The sequence below is a fragment of the Hydra viridissima genome, unplaced genomic scaffold, assembly GCF_058129835.1.
Source record: "Hydra viridissima isolate aposymbiotic clone 2 unplaced genomic scaffold, HvirCarnegie_v1 scaffold_10, whole genome shotgun sequence".
Taxonomy (NCBI): domain Eukaryota; kingdom Metazoa; phylum Cnidaria; class Hydrozoa; order Anthoathecata; family Hydridae; genus Hydra; species Hydra viridissima.
This window is the reverse complement of record NW_028324309.1, coordinates 11,077,962-11,093,562: the sequence shown is the minus strand read 5'-3', so window position 1 is coordinate 11,093,562 and position 15,601 is coordinate 11,077,962. Positions and strand designations below refer to the sequence as shown.

Sequence of the window (15,601 nt, the reverse complement as noted above, 5' to 3'; positions counted from 1 at the left end):
TGATGCTTAATAATAACTCAGAACAATTGTACTCGAGATGACCACCGAAAAGAGCATTCACTTCCTAAAATTATGTAGTTTTTCAAAATACGGTATTTAAAAATTAGGCACTTTTTCAAAACAAGACATTTAAAAATAGGAAAACTAATAATGCTAATAAGAAAAGTGAATACGATTTTCATTATAGTAACATTAGATTTTCAGGTTTCAAAATTTTTTTAATTTACTTGTTGATTTTTGTGCCATATTTGTGTTACTATTTTAATGTTGGTTTGAATGATGTTTACCCCATATATTTTTGAATATAAAGTATAAAGGGGTGTATTACTGAACGAAAAATTAAAATTTTTTCAAAAAAAGTTTTTTTTCAAGGTAAAGAAAAAAACACTTAAAAATCTGGAAACATTTAATTTAGATAACAAAACACTGATCTTCCCAAAAATTGAATAAAGAAAACTGATCCTCATGTTTTTTAATATTAAGCTAAAATATTTTTAAAAAAATATTTAAAATAAGATGTAAAGCAAAAAGCAAACTAAGACTTCTACGATGTATTGACTTATCAAGTCAATCAAAAACCTTCACGCACAGTTATATGTCAGCTTCGAAAGTTTTTCTTGTTTTGTAAATATTTTATCTGATAAATGCTTATGAAAAACAAAAACGACAGATTAATTAGAATCAAAGTTTATTGTTCCTTAAAATTAAAAGTTTTAAAATGCAATGAGTTTAAAAAAAAAACTCGAAAAAATGTAAACTTTTGTTTTAATTTTCAACTTTGAAGTTGTATCCCCATGGGTGTAGGAGGTTCAAGGTGTAAAACTGGTTATTACAGAACTAAACAAATTGGGTTGACCAGTAAACGAAAGGCTTCAATAAGATCAACAAGGTTTTTTTATTAAACCATAAATTATTAACTAAAAAGCTGCTTAAATTGCTTACTACTTATATAGAAAGATGCTTGTTGAAAATTATTTAAGAAGATAAAATACAATAATTAAAATTTTTTTTTTTAGCGTAGTATTAAAATGAACAGTGAAAAAAACATTTTAGAGCTAGTTTAATTAAATCAAAAAAAAAGAAGAATCATCAAAATTGATTCATTTTGAACCCTTTAAGGCCTAAGGGTGGAAAACGCTAATGCTTAATAAAATATACAATTGAAATATACTAATTAGGGTCCAGTAATAGACAATACACATTTTTTCAATATATCAGGGCGATCGTTACTATGGAAACTGAAGTGGGACCAATATGTCCCGTCAGGCCATAAAAGCTTTTTTTTTAAAAAATTTTTTAGTTAAATAAAGAAAAACCAAAGCGTTTGTTATAAAACACATTTTATTTAAATGCTATGATATTTCGAAAAACTTTTTTTTTTTCATTTATGCACAAAAAAACCTTACAAGTAGTGGATTTAAAATGTGGACTTGATTCAACCTTTTCTTTTGAGCATACTTCACATCTTCCAAGGTTAGTTTCATAAAAAGGTCAATCAATGCCTTGATTTTCTCCTCTAATTGACAAAGGTACTGAATAATTAGAATTTCGGCGTTTTTTTGTTGATAAAGAAGGTGATAACATTGGGCGTCCTATTTTGGGTAGTCTGCTAAGTATTATTAACGATTGTGCGACTGGTCTTTTAAACTGCATTAATGTAATTTTTTTACCACTTAAATTTTATAGACCACATAAACTTCAAATATTTAGTTACACATTAAAGAAGCTCTAAAAAAATTCCCAACACAAATAAAAGTATGTAAAGTTAAATATAATAGGTTTGCTTTTACAAAATAAATACGCTTGATTTCCTTAAAAACCACCATTAGAGATCACATCTAAATTAAAAAAGAATTGATGACAAACAATTTAATGTAATTTTAAAACATGACTAAAAACCAAGTGAAAACTTACGCAATGTTTTTACAGCAAAAAAAAAACCGGTTTAAGAGAAAGACAGGAGTTAATGTAGTGGGACATATAAGTCCCATCAGTCCAAAAAAGGGTTAAATTTAATTTGTTAAGAGAAATATGAAAGTGTCTCAAAGTTTTGGTTCGCAAAACTTCGGTCTGTTGACGTTAATGCAGGGTTGTCTGATTGGCCATTTTGTGGCCAAATCCGTAAATCTGTAGCTTTAGCATTATTATGGCTAATTACAATTTTTACTAATGAGTTAAAAATTTAACCATTTGTTTTATTACTAATAATTTATTATTATTATTATTATTATTATTATTATTATTATTATTATTATTATTATCATTATTATTATTATTATTATTATTATTATCATTATTATTATTATTATTATTATTATTATTATCATTATTATTGTTATTATTATTATTATCATTATTATTATTATTATTATTATTATTATTATTATCATTATTATTATTATTATTATTATTATTATTATTATTATTATTATTATTATCATTATTATTATTATTATTATTATCATTATTATTATTTTTATTGCTATTATTATTATCACTATTACTACCACTATATTTATTATTATTATTATTATTATTATTATTATTATTATTATTATTATTATTATTATTATTATTATTATTATTATTATTATTATTATTATTATCATTACAATAATAATAATAATAATAATAATAATAATAATAATAATAATAATAATAATAATAATAATAATAATAATAATAATAATAATAATAATAATAATAATAATAATAATAATAATAATAATAATAATAATAATAATAATAATAATAATAATAATAATAATAATAATAATAATAATAATAATAATAATAATAATAACAACAATAATGATAATAATAATAATAACAATAATAATAATAATAATAATAACAATAATAATAATAATAATAATAATAATAATAATAATAATAATAATAATAATAATAATAATAATAATAATAATAACAATAATAATAATAACAATAATAATAATAATGATAATAATAATAATAATAATAATAATAATAATAATAATAATAATAATAACAATAATAATAATAACAATAATAATAATAATGATAATAATAATAATAATAATAATAATAATAATAATAATAACAATAATAATAATAATAATAATAATAATAATAATAATAATAATAATAATAATAATGATAATAATAATAATAATAATAATAATAATAATAATAATAATAATAATAATAATAATAATAATAATAATAATAATAATAATAATAATAATAATAATAATAATAATAATAATAGTAATAATAATAGTGGTAGTAATAGTGATAATAATAATAGCAATGAATAATAATAGGATTAAATATGTCAATAATAATAGGATTAAATATGTTAGATGCTGTTATAAGGATCGGAACCAATTCTATCAGGAAAATGCCAACCATTACTGTTTTTACGGTATATTGATATATGCTGTAAGGCAATTGCTAAAATTTTATCAGATTGTCTTTTTTTTTAACCATTAAGATTTACATTTTTTAAGTTAAGCCAATTAGATTGTAGGGAATTTGGCTACTTTTTAGCCTCCTTGAAAACAAACAGGAGGTTTCTAGGTATTTTTTTTGTCTTTTAACAACTTTACACCTCAAAAATTCTGGTGACTCTGTTTTGATGTCAAAGATGCTGAGAACTCAAGAAAGCCATGAAAAAAATGCCATTGACGGCACCCGATTAGAATGACACAAGAAGTTGTTGAGATTTACATTTCAGAATGATTTTAAGCAACTTCAATGAGGAATTTATTTCGTGCAAAACGATTTGAATAGCTAAACCTTTACCCTTGATGAAACAAAACAATACTTGAAAAACCTTTTAAATATTTGAGAACTTCTACGAGCGTAAAATCATTAATTTCCCTTAAAGATGGCATATTGTAATCGAAAAAATTTCCTTAAGGCAGATCAACTTTTTTTGCTTTTAAATATTCTCATTACAAATGCTATGAATCATAACTTATTGTTACTATATCTTTCTTGAGGAACGTCATAATCGTTGCGTTGTTAAATTACTATTTAAATTTTCTATTGTATTAATCTGCGTAATACGATAGATAAAACCAAGGAATTAAGAGTTGCTATTTTTTCAATAAACAAGAGGATTTATAGAAAGGCTTAATTCTAATTTGCTGACACTTATTTTTAACGAAAATACGTTACTAAATGCCATCTTGATGGGTTACTAAATGCTACCTTGATTATATACATCTGTTATATATATATATATATATATATATGATATATAGGGAAAAGGCGGTTCTGGCGCATTAACCCATTCCCATACTTAAGGATGCATAAAAAATGGTGAACACTTCATATCATGTTCTTGGACAAAACCAATACTTAAGAGTCGTCTTTAAAAATCAAGAAGAAGTATAAAAATAATCATGTTATTTCTATACCAGTTCTTCAAGATGCCTGTTCTTCTTTATTGCCTTGTTTTGTAATGTCCGATAGCCAAGGTGTGAATTCCGTCTTCTAAGATGAATCTTTTGTCGTCGTTAGCGCTGAGTGCGACTTTGTTGATTTCTTCGGTGTAGACATCGTGATGACGTGATCGGAAGACGTTCATGGTGGTGAGTTTTTCTTGTTTAGTCATTAAGCAGTTACCACAAGGTATTGATAACTTCTTGAAAGTTATCCCCTTCCTGTAATTTTTTCAAGACGTAAAGACACAAGTGGCCACAATAAGACGTATCACCAAACTGAACTCTCTCGCTGTTATAATAAACCGGACTTTTTAAATAATCAATGAGCTCAATAAGAGGAGGCTGAGCATAAGAGTCGAAGCTGTATTTTTTGTCAGCGTCTTTATACCAGCACACCCAATGAAACCCACCAGTGCTTGAATCTCCTGTATTCACAATACCACATTCTTTTTTTCTTGGCTTTTTTGGTAACTCATCCCTGACAAACACGCCTTGAAAGTTTTTTAATTTTAACTGTTTAGCAGCCTTTATCAATTGAAAGTTAGTTAAAGCTTCATTAGGTAAAACAATTCCTTCTACGTCAATCCATTGAAAGTCGATCATTTTTTTAATTTCTTAAAAAGTTTATCCGAATTTTTTAACAAGCGATTTTCATAGAATAGCACCTAAAAAGGGTATACTATTAAAGGGTGAGTTAGGTCCGAGTAATAAACCAGCTCCAACAGATTGATAACCTTTTCCAGTTTTAATGAAGAGTCCATCACCGTGAACATTTTTAGTCCATGGGGTGATAAACAATCCATCTCCACCTAAAGTTTTTATCTTCATTCCTTTTCCATTTTTGCTCATGTAAAAAAGACCTCGCCCAGCAATTTTACCAACCATAGCAGAGCCAGCAGAAGAGCCTACACCTGCTAACAATCCAGTGGCGAGAGCAGGAACAACCTTTGTGGCAAGAGTGCTACCTATCATACCTAGTAACGGTAAAAGAGCTCCGATGAAACCTCCTTCTATTTTCGAGTTGTATGCAATTTGTCTTTTGCTCAATTTAAGAGTGACTCCTTTACCAGCTTCATACGCTTTTCTAATTTTGTTCAATTGCGAATTAGTGATAGCGAGAACATGTTTACCGTTCAAGTCTTCATGAGAAAGCTTAATGCTAGTATCGGTTTTATCATGCATGGCTTTTTTAATTTTATCAGATTGACTCTGCGAGATGTTAATTTTGATGTTTTGATAATTGCTCATTTTTTATGTATTAAAAAATTATTTATTTCACTTCTCGAATATGATATCGTATTGTAATATCCTCTCCACGAAAATCAACCAAATCTCCATTCTGATCAATGATACGAGTAACCATTGTTGAAATTTCAAACAGTTTAACAGGAAGATAAATCAAATGCATTGGTCTCTCGATGATTTTAAAACCTGGACTAACATTTGGATAAAAGGAGTAAATACAATTTAATTGGGTTCCATTAATATAGGATAATCCGATAACGTTTTTAACGATTCTGATGGTGTTAATGCTTGAAATTCTAACGATATTATCCGACTCGTATTCGGAATTGGAATTTAATTTTCTTTTAGTAAACCCTAAAACTGAAGAGATGCTGTTCTCCACGTTAAAGTCAATCAAATAATTCAAACCAAGTTTAATGGTTGATTTTAAAGTATTAAGATTGATTCCAATTTGAAGGTTGTTTGGAGAGTAATTAATTTTATTTGCAATAATATAACTTCCACGTTGAGCTGTTTTTATTGTGTTTAAAATAGACTTTTGCAAATACTCATTGATGTCTTTAATGTCATAGCTTCCTGATGGAATGATAATGTTCTCCCAATGAGCTCCATTGTTCATGCTGTATTTGAAAGAATTGTTTTTACTGCTTACATTTGGAATGCTGTTGTAAGTCTCAAGACCGAGAAAAGCCATTTCATAACTTTTTCCTTCGTCAAAAACGATTTTATCCAAAAAATCAGTGGTGATAACACTTGATTTTCCATCTACATCGATGATTATACCTGACATTTTTTAAATAATAATTATTTTTTAAATTGTTTTAGAAAAATAAAAAATCATAAAACCCACTTCGATACTTTCCCTCGTTCTTTTTAGAAGAGAGATCAATGACGGCAAATCCGTGAGGTTCATTCCAGCAATGATTACAAAAGGCTTTAAATTCTTCTATCTTCATATCGCAGGAAACGTGATCTTGATAAATGTGATTAACGCTTTTTTGGTCTTGTTTAAAGAGACAAATAAAGTTAGCATTTTCTCTGATGGTATGTCTTGGAATCTCGAAATAGTTTTGAGCGAGATAAAAGCAGTCGACGTTAGAATGTCTTCCTCGGATATAGTATTTTTCACATTTGTTTTGATTGGTCAATTGCAAATCATCAAAGATCATTAAATTGTTTTTAGATGAATCAAGATCTTCTGGTTCAGGCACATCGTCTGCTGTTTCGAAAAATTGACATTCCATATCATAATTGTCGGAATATTTTTTTGAAAGATCGTTAATAACATCTTCATGGATTAAATTCAATTTTTCCATTTCGTCTTGTACATCATCCGTTAACAAATCAACAATATCTTTTTTAGGAAGTTTATTTTCGAAGGATCTTTTGAGTATTTTGTATTCGGGTTGGAAAAGGGATTTTCCAAACACTTGCAAGCGGTTATAATCGAGCCATCCAGGTCTGAGCAGTAAATTGAGCAGCAACGTTGTTTTTCCGTATCCAGACTTTCCAACGATGATTTCTCGAATGCTTCTTGGTAAAAACTTGCTGTTGTTTCTTTTGGTTTTTCCAATTTTACACGACAATTTCATCACTTCAATTTTTATATAAACTTTTTTATATATGTTAAAATGTACTGCGTTAAATGCAAAAGAGAGACTGAAACCATTCACTTGAAAAACGAAATCACAAAAAACAACAGACATATGCTTAAAGGAACTTGTAACTCTTGTGGGATAACCAAATGCAAGTTTGTTTCATCGCATGGATCACCTTCAGCAACAAAAGGATTTGGTGTGAGCGATTTGAAATGGACGGATCAACTTGCAGAGGAGCTTCATAAACCGGTTATTCATCATTTTAAAAAAAGAAAAGTGTTTGTGAATGACATTGATGAAATATGGGCTGCTGATTTGGTTGATATGCAATCGTTTTCAAAATTCAACAACGGCGTAAAATATTTACTCATGGTGATCGACGTGTTTTCAAAGTATGGATGGATCGTTCCGTTAAAAAGCAAAACAGGTCTTGATGTAGCTATCGCTCTAAGCAAAATATTTGAGGAGAGAAAGTGTGTCAAAATGTGGGTGGATAAAGGAAAAGAATTTTACAACAGGCATGTGAGAGCTTTGGGTGTACAATTATACTCCACTGAAAACGAGGAAAAAAGTTGTGTTGTCGAGCGAAGGAACAGAACGATGAAAGAGAGAATGTTTAAATATTTTTCAGCCAACAACACTAATAAATACATTGACGTATTAGATGAGATGGTAAAAAGTTACAACAACACAAAGCACTCTTCTATCAAAATGACACCAGTGGAAGCTAGCGATGAAAAGAATAAAGGTAGGGTATGGTGGAATCTGTATGGAAAGGATCAAACATTACCAGCAAAACCAAAATTCTTAATGGGTGATCAAGTGCGGATTGTAAAAAAGAAGTCTCATTTTGAAAAGGGGTATACACCGAGATGGACAGAGGAGGTTTTTACAGTGTCAAATGTTCAGCATACGAATCCACCCACGTATAAAATCTCTGACGCTAACGGTGAAGAAATTCAAGGCACCTTTTACGAGCAGGAGATGCAAAAGACGCATCAAGACATATTCAGAATTGAAAAAATCATTCGCAAAACCAAGAGCAAGTCGTTAGTCAAATGGTTGAGATATCCAGACTCGTTCAACTCATGGGTGGATAATAATGAATTGTTAAGTTTGCAAAAATGATCTAAAATTTAATTTTTAATATGTAAAATGCATGCTCCTCACAAGTTTTTTAGAAATGTTGTCTCAGCAGAAGTTCACAGTTTGGATTTGCAATTAAAAATTTTGGAAGAGAGGGTTAGAGAGTTGGAGGAAAGAAGACCGAGTAACATTATTGTGTCTACGAAAACGTTAGATCATCCACCTTATTTCAACGTTAATGAACAATATGAGATTTTTGCTCAGAAAGACATTAAATTTGCTGCTCTCTCACATACAATGATAGCTTTATCCATTGGGTTGAATTTGGAGAAAGGTGTTGCAGTGATAACATTAATGAATAAAATTACTGATCAATTGAATTATAGAAAAAACGAAGTTATTATTTCAGAGTCTGTAGATGATGTTATTATGGATATGAATAGTAACAGCAAACAGGACGTGATTGTTAAAAAAGGAGAAAAACTTTGTAAGATTAATTACATTGATTTAAAATAATTTTTTTATTGATAAAAAATGGAAATATTGAATGAAAAACTTTATCCAGTTCTTCCAACAGCTCCTATAGAAGAAGGACATGTTTACCGTCTTCAAAAAATAAGCGAGTTACAAAAAGAGATAGAGAGTGAAAAAGCAAAGCGAGTACATCTCAGCAAAAAGTATCATCGCGTGTTTAGAATCATTTCTAATGCGGATAATACAATGCAAGCCTTATGCATTGCTTTAGGTGCAACTGGAATTGGGCTTTTGTCAACCATCGCTGCTGCCCCTGTTGCAATTGCGTGTGAAGGTGTGGCTATTGGAATGGGGTTTTTATCCATTGTAGGAGGGCAAGTCAACAAAAAACTAGCATTAAAAGCGGAGAAGCATGAAAAGATTAAAGTGTTGGCAGAGTCGAAATTGAATACGATTAGCGAGCACATTTCCAAAGCGTTGATAGACGGAAAAATAAGCGATTCAGAGTATGAATTGATTTTAAACGAGCTTCAAAAGTTTAAATCCTTAACAGAGGAAATAAGAACTAAAACCAAAAAGGGAATAGATGAAGTTACTAAAGAAAACTTGATTCAAAAAGGAAGAGAAGATGCGATTCAAACGTTCAATAACCTTTTTAAGAAAGGATCAACGTAGTCGTAAAACCAATTTATGTTTTTTTCCACGTATTTTAAAAAGATGTTTTTCTTTAAAATACAAGACATGAATAAAAGGGATGAAATTGTGAAAGAAATTAATGACAGACGAAAGAGAATTTATCAGAACAACGTGAATGACAACATTTCAGATACGAATTTTCAAGCTGATGTGAGCAAGCTGTTCAAGCCGATCATCGAGAGCAATGAAAAGATGATCGAAAGCCTGTCAGTCGATCAAAAAAAGAAAAGACCTTTCGAAGTGAACAAAGTTGGAGATAAAATGTACATTGGAAAAATGGAGGTTGAAATAGATGGAAATGATATCATTGTCGGTGAAGAAAGGTATAATGGAACAAAAGGTCTTTGGGAACTGATGACTGAATTAACAATACCAAAGAGCTATACCGATGAAGATTTGCAAAATTATGAAAATATTTTAATGGACAGTGATGCTATAAGATCTGATTCGCAACAGCATAAACCGAAATCATCAAGAAGACCAAAGTATCAGCAACTTATTGCTCCTATTTGGGAAAAAATGATGCGTATTGAAAAAGGTAAAAAAGGTCGCGGTGTCATTATTCTTCCGAGCGATCCTAATGCGTTGGTGGAAAAGCTTGAATTGAGTATTGCTGCATGGCATGCTGGGAATAAAGAGTCAAGAAATGTGGCTGTTGCTATTTGCGATGAGCTGTTGAGACAAGGAGAGATTAATAAAGAGGAATATAAATCGTTAATGAGGACTATTGATAAAATTATTTAAAAAATTGTTTTTATTTAAAAAATGCTCATTGTGAACAAAAGAAGATATGTGAAAAAGAACGTTGTTGGTGGAGGTGGTATTGTGGACATGATTAAAAATTTCATAAAAAGAGCAGCTGCGTCAAGTGTGTCAAAAGCAACAGTGAATTTGCTTAAAAATGCTGCAACAAGTAAAATTGGACAAGAAGCGATTACAGCTGCAAAATCTGCTGGGACAGAGTTAGCCCTTTCAGCCATTTCCACTGCTAGAGATGTGGCTATTGACAAAGGTAAAAAGACCATTGAGAAATTAAAGACTGGTTCATCTATTCAAAGTAAGAAAATGTCTAAAAAGAACGCGATTCGAATTCAAGACCTGGTGAAAATAGGGCAGGGCATGAAAATAGTATGAAGATAGCATTCTGTTGCGATGACTTGTTATAAACTTGCAATGTCTTGCAATGAGAGACATTGAAATGAATTAAATAATTTTTTATTATATAAAAAATGATAAGTACTGAGCGATTAAGAGTTACTGAGAACCCAGAGTATGATATTGGTATTGAAAAAGTTGATTTTTTTGAGTATCTTCCAACCAATCTCGATTTAAATTCTTCAGGCACGATTACTTTTGAGATAGACTGACAATCGATTCAAACAGTACCATCAGAGGCTTACATTCTTATTGAAGGAGTGTTGAAAAAGAGCGATGGAACCTTTTACGATGCTAAAGACAACATTGCACTGGTGAACAACGCTTTGATGTATTTGTTTAATGATGTGACTTATGACTTGTCGGGAGAGCAAGTGGAAAGAGTGATGTATCCAGGTCCAGCCACCACCATACTTGGATTGATGAAATATCCTTATGGATTTCAGTTTGCTGATGGATTAAAACAGATGTGGTATATGGATACGTCAAATCTTGTTGGAAATTCAGGATTCAATGTTAGACGAGACCACTTGTTTGCAGACACTACATCCGTTGGAGCTTTTTCGTTTAAAATTCCGTTGAAGCACATTTTTGGATTTTGCGAAACCTATGACAAAGTTGTTTATGGGTTTAGGCATACCATCACCTTTACAAAGAAAGAATGTGATGATGCGATTTATAGAGCGGAGAGCGTTAGTGCAGGAATGATCAACCTTAAAAAATTCAGACTTTATATGCCTCGCGTTGAATTAGATATTTCGAAAAAGACTGAATTCATGAATTTAATGGCTCAAAAAATTCCCATTCAATTGGCTTATAAATCAAACAAATGTGAAAGACAGCTTATTCCAGCCGGTCAAACAGAATTTACCTGGTCGCTTGGAAGAGTCACTGACAAAAGCATTCCAAGATTTATCTTGTTCGGACTTCAGACAAACAGAAATTCCAGTCAAACAGTTAATCCGTCACTATTCGACCATTGTGATGTTAGCAATTTTTACGTGACTGTTAATGGAATAAAGTATCCAAATTACAATTACGACTTGAATTTTGGAGAAAAGAGAGTGGATATGGCTTATTCAGATGCGTTCTCTTTTGATGAAAAATATTACGGGACAAATGAACTTGTTTGTCAATCTGGATTGTCCTTGCTTGAATATATAAAATTATATCCGTTGTTCTTTGTAGATATCAGCAAGCAAAAAGAAAGAGTGGCGTCGGAAACAGCTGAATTAGTGGTAAACCTTAAATTTCGAACTTCAACTATTGCAAATACCGTTATTTTTGCAGTGGTGATCTCTGACAAACTGCTTAAATTTGTTTCAGATGGAATCAACATGACTGCTGTTTATTAAGTTTATTAAGATGTCTTTTCAGGAAAAATTGAATTGACTTAAAAAAAATCTTGGTATAATAAAATGAGATATACAACATCGTATTTGAAAAATTTGCTGAATGAAAACGGTGTTAGTAAAACAGCAAACGATTTAATAACGTTGATGATGCTTGGGGTTGAAAATAATTTAATCAGTAAAGATGAGATTTTAGAAAGAGCAAAAGAAAAGAAAATACGTGAAATAAAGGAAAAGAAACCAACCGATCCAAAATGGGAATGGCTTCGTTTTGTTAAGAAAAAGCCCATCACTGTGAGAATAACCAACATTGAAACGGGTGAGGTGACTGAATACAAGTCTCTTTACAAAGCGATGGCAGGAACTGGACGTGGATGGAGATATTTAGAGCGTCGAGATGGAAAGGTGGATAATGGAATCAAGATTGAATTTTTAAATTCTGAAAAGCTTGAAAAACGTAAAAAGCAGCAAAATTGATTTTTTAACTTTTAACATGTTAAAAAATTGACTTAAATAAAATTCTTGGCATAAATAAAAAGATGGAGAGGAAGTATGTGATTGAATTTGATACCATGGGTCGTGCGCATCTGTTTGATGAAGAAAAAGAAATTCATGCGGCTGGATGCGAATTTACTGCACATGACGAGTGGGGAAGAAAGTATACGATTAGATTTGATGAAATGGGTCAAGCACATGTATACGACTCAATAAGCGAAATTTTTGCCAATTATCTTGTTTCATAAGTTTTTAATTCTCCCGCGAAAAGAATTGAAAAACGGTAAAAACTTTTCGAAGAAGAAAATATGCTGAAAGTGTGCTAAGATTCAAAAAAATTGAATCGACTTAAAGAAAATCACGGCAGAGATAAAATGAGTCTCCATTCTTCAAAAAAATTAATTGCTAATGAGCGAAAACTTGAATGCATCGAAAAAATTTTTCTTTCCATTAATAAAATGGGTGATAAAACTGATGCTAAAAAGCAAAAAGCAAAAACTACCGCTAAAGAGCGAAAAATTGAAAGTGGTATAAAGAAAAATCTTTCCATAATAAAAATGGAAAGTAAAACTGTGAAAGATCGAAAAGTATCAATGGCATCATTAAGAAGGGATGCTAAAGAAAGAGCTATAAAAGACTATACCAGAATGACCAAGGAAGAGCTTGTTGAGGCAATAAAAAACACAAGACCTATCATTGGGTATGGTCCTGCTCCTCGTAGACGAACGACTGAGGCAAGACCGTTGCCTGTTAATGAAAGACCTACCGTGGTTAGGTTTGTTCAACCAGCTGTAAAAGTTTCTGTAAAACCGACAAAAGTAAGGTTTGCTGTTGGTTCTGAAAGACCTGTGCCTGCTCCAAGGCCAAGGTCTGACGACTTGATTTCATTCGAACCTTCTACTCTCTTGCAAAATAGGATGACAAGAGATGAACCCTCTATTCTTAACACACCAGTCATTGATTCAACAAAGGTCATTACACCTAGACCGGTTCCTGCTCCAAGACCTGGTTTATTTTCAAGTCTGACGGCAGTTGCAAAAAGTGTGACGTCATATGTTGCAAATAAGTTTAATGATATTAAAGAATGGATAGATCCTTACGTTCCTGAAGTAGTCAAGAAGAAGGTAAGCGAATCAGTGAAACAAATCGATGAAAAGATACAGTCTATCAAATCACTTGTATTAAGAACAGTGTATAAACCTCTCGCGCTAAAACCATTTACAGTAAAGTTTAAAATGACTGAACATTCTGCAGAGCGTGCTGCTAGACTATTTTCTTACACACCTTCTTCTCGATACCAAGACATTGTTCCTTTTTTTAATTTGGTAAGAGAGTCTGCTATTCAAACCATGGAAGGAGAAAGGAATACAAAAGTAAGAATTGTTTTAATCTGTGAAATGACTCGCGTAAGCATCTTAACAGGTGAAGAGACTACTCAGATGGCTCACTTTTCATCCAACTTGAAAATTATATTGGAGGGTACAGATGTAAGAACGGTTGTGAGTCAAATGGAAGAAAAAATCTTGGAGCGAAGCGCTAATTACAACAAGATGGGATCCAATTGCGTCTTGTTGAAGATTTTAAGAATGGATATCAGATTTATCGATTATGAACCTTTCAAGGGTTCTTCCTACATGGAGCTGTCTAAAGAGCTAAAAGACAAAAAGGCGATCATCAACATGGTAAACAAGGACAACCAATGCTTTAAATGGTCTGTCACCAGGGCGCTGAATCTTAAAAATAGAGACAATGAAAGAATTGACAATGATCTTATTTTAAAATCAGAAGAGTTGAATTGGGAAGGAATGGAGTTTCCTTTAAAGGTGACTCAAGTCGAAAAGTTTGAGAAAAATAATCCTGACATCAGCGTGAACGTCTTTCACTACGAAATGAATAAACCTCAACCTATGCAAATATCCAAATTTCATGATCGAAAGCACTGTGTTGATTTGTTGTATATTTCAAACGAAGAAAACAGCCATTATTGCCTCATTAAAAATTTCAGTCGGTTTGCTCGTTCTTCAGCATCAAAACATCAACATAAAAGATATTTTTGCAGAAGGTGCATGCACGGCTATGATCAAGAAGAAAAGCTCCAAATTCATCAAAAATACTGCTATGATAACGCGCCTATGAGAATCGATCTTCCAAAAGAAGGGTCGACCCTTGAGTTTAAAAACTACAACAATAGTATGAGAGTTCCGTACTGCGTCTATGCCGACTTTGAAAGTTTCATCAAACCTATCGATGACAACACTGAGTATAATAATAAAGAGTCATATACCAAAAAATGTCAAAAGCATGTTCCAAGCTCCATCGTCTATTATATCAAATGCTACGACGAAACCATTTACAAGGGAAAGCTTGAAACGTATACAGCAGAAAGTGATGATGACGACGTGGCTCAAAAATTTGTTACCATGCTTGAAGCTAACTTTATAAAGATTTGTGACGATAGTTATTCACGGCAAGAACAATGGAAAAATAAGAGAATAGAGACTAATGAGGATAAAAAGAATTTTGAGGCTGCTACCCAATGCCATATTTGCAAAAAAGATCTTAACGGTGATAAAGTATGGGATCACTGCCATTTGACTGGAAAGTACCGTGGTGCTGCTCATAAGAAATGCAACTTGGATTATAAAATTCCAAAATTTATTCCCGTTGTCTTTCATAACTTGTCTGGCTATGACAGCCATTTGTTCATCAAGAGATTAGGTGGAAAAAAAGGAAAGATCACTTGTATACCCAACAATGAAGAAAAATATATCAGCTTCACAAAAAGCATCAAAGTGAGAGATTCTATTGATAAGAAAGGTAAACCAAAAATAGTGTATAGAGATTTACGGTTCGTTGACAGCTACAGGTTCATGTCAAGCCCTTTAAAAGATTTAACTGACAACCTTGTTAAAGATTTGTGTGAGGAGTGCTCAAAATTAGAACTAAAAACATGCAAAAAGGACTGTATGGTTAAGAAAGGCAAAAAATGCAAATGTAAAGACAATTGTGAAGATTGCGCTCATAGAAGATCTAAAAAAGGAGACATCATGTGCAAAAACTTAAATTC

The 15,601-nt window shown here is 31.2% G+C and overlaps 5 protein-coding genes across 7 annotated transcripts in view; all 5 read left to right on the top strand.

The window, feature by feature from the left end:
- The window catches only part of LOC145181042 (cysteine-rich protein 2-binding protein-like), a 400,331-nt gene that overhangs the window by 34,857 nt on the left and 349,873 nt on the right, over nucleotides 1-15,601 (top strand). The window lies entirely within an intron of this gene.
- LOC145181378 (liprin-alpha-2-like) overlaps nucleotides 1-15,601 on the top strand; it is a 391,227-nt gene that overhangs the window by 34,857 nt on the left and 340,769 nt on the right. The gene's annotated exons all lie outside the window — the stretch shown is intronic.
- LOC145180864 (tyrosine-protein kinase ABL1-like) overlaps nucleotides 1-15,601 on the top strand; it is a 324,834-nt gene that overhangs the window by 34,857 nt on the left and 274,376 nt on the right. The window lies entirely within an intron of this gene.
- The window catches only part of LOC145181231 (uncharacterized), a 313,564-nt gene that overhangs the window by 34,857 nt on the left and 263,106 nt on the right, over nucleotides 1-15,601 (top strand). The gene's annotated exons all lie outside the window — the stretch shown is intronic.
- LOC145181932 (hamartin-like) overlaps nucleotides 1-15,601 on the top strand; it is a 175,945-nt gene that overhangs the window by 34,857 nt on the left and 125,487 nt on the right. The gene's annotated exons all lie outside the window — the stretch shown is intronic.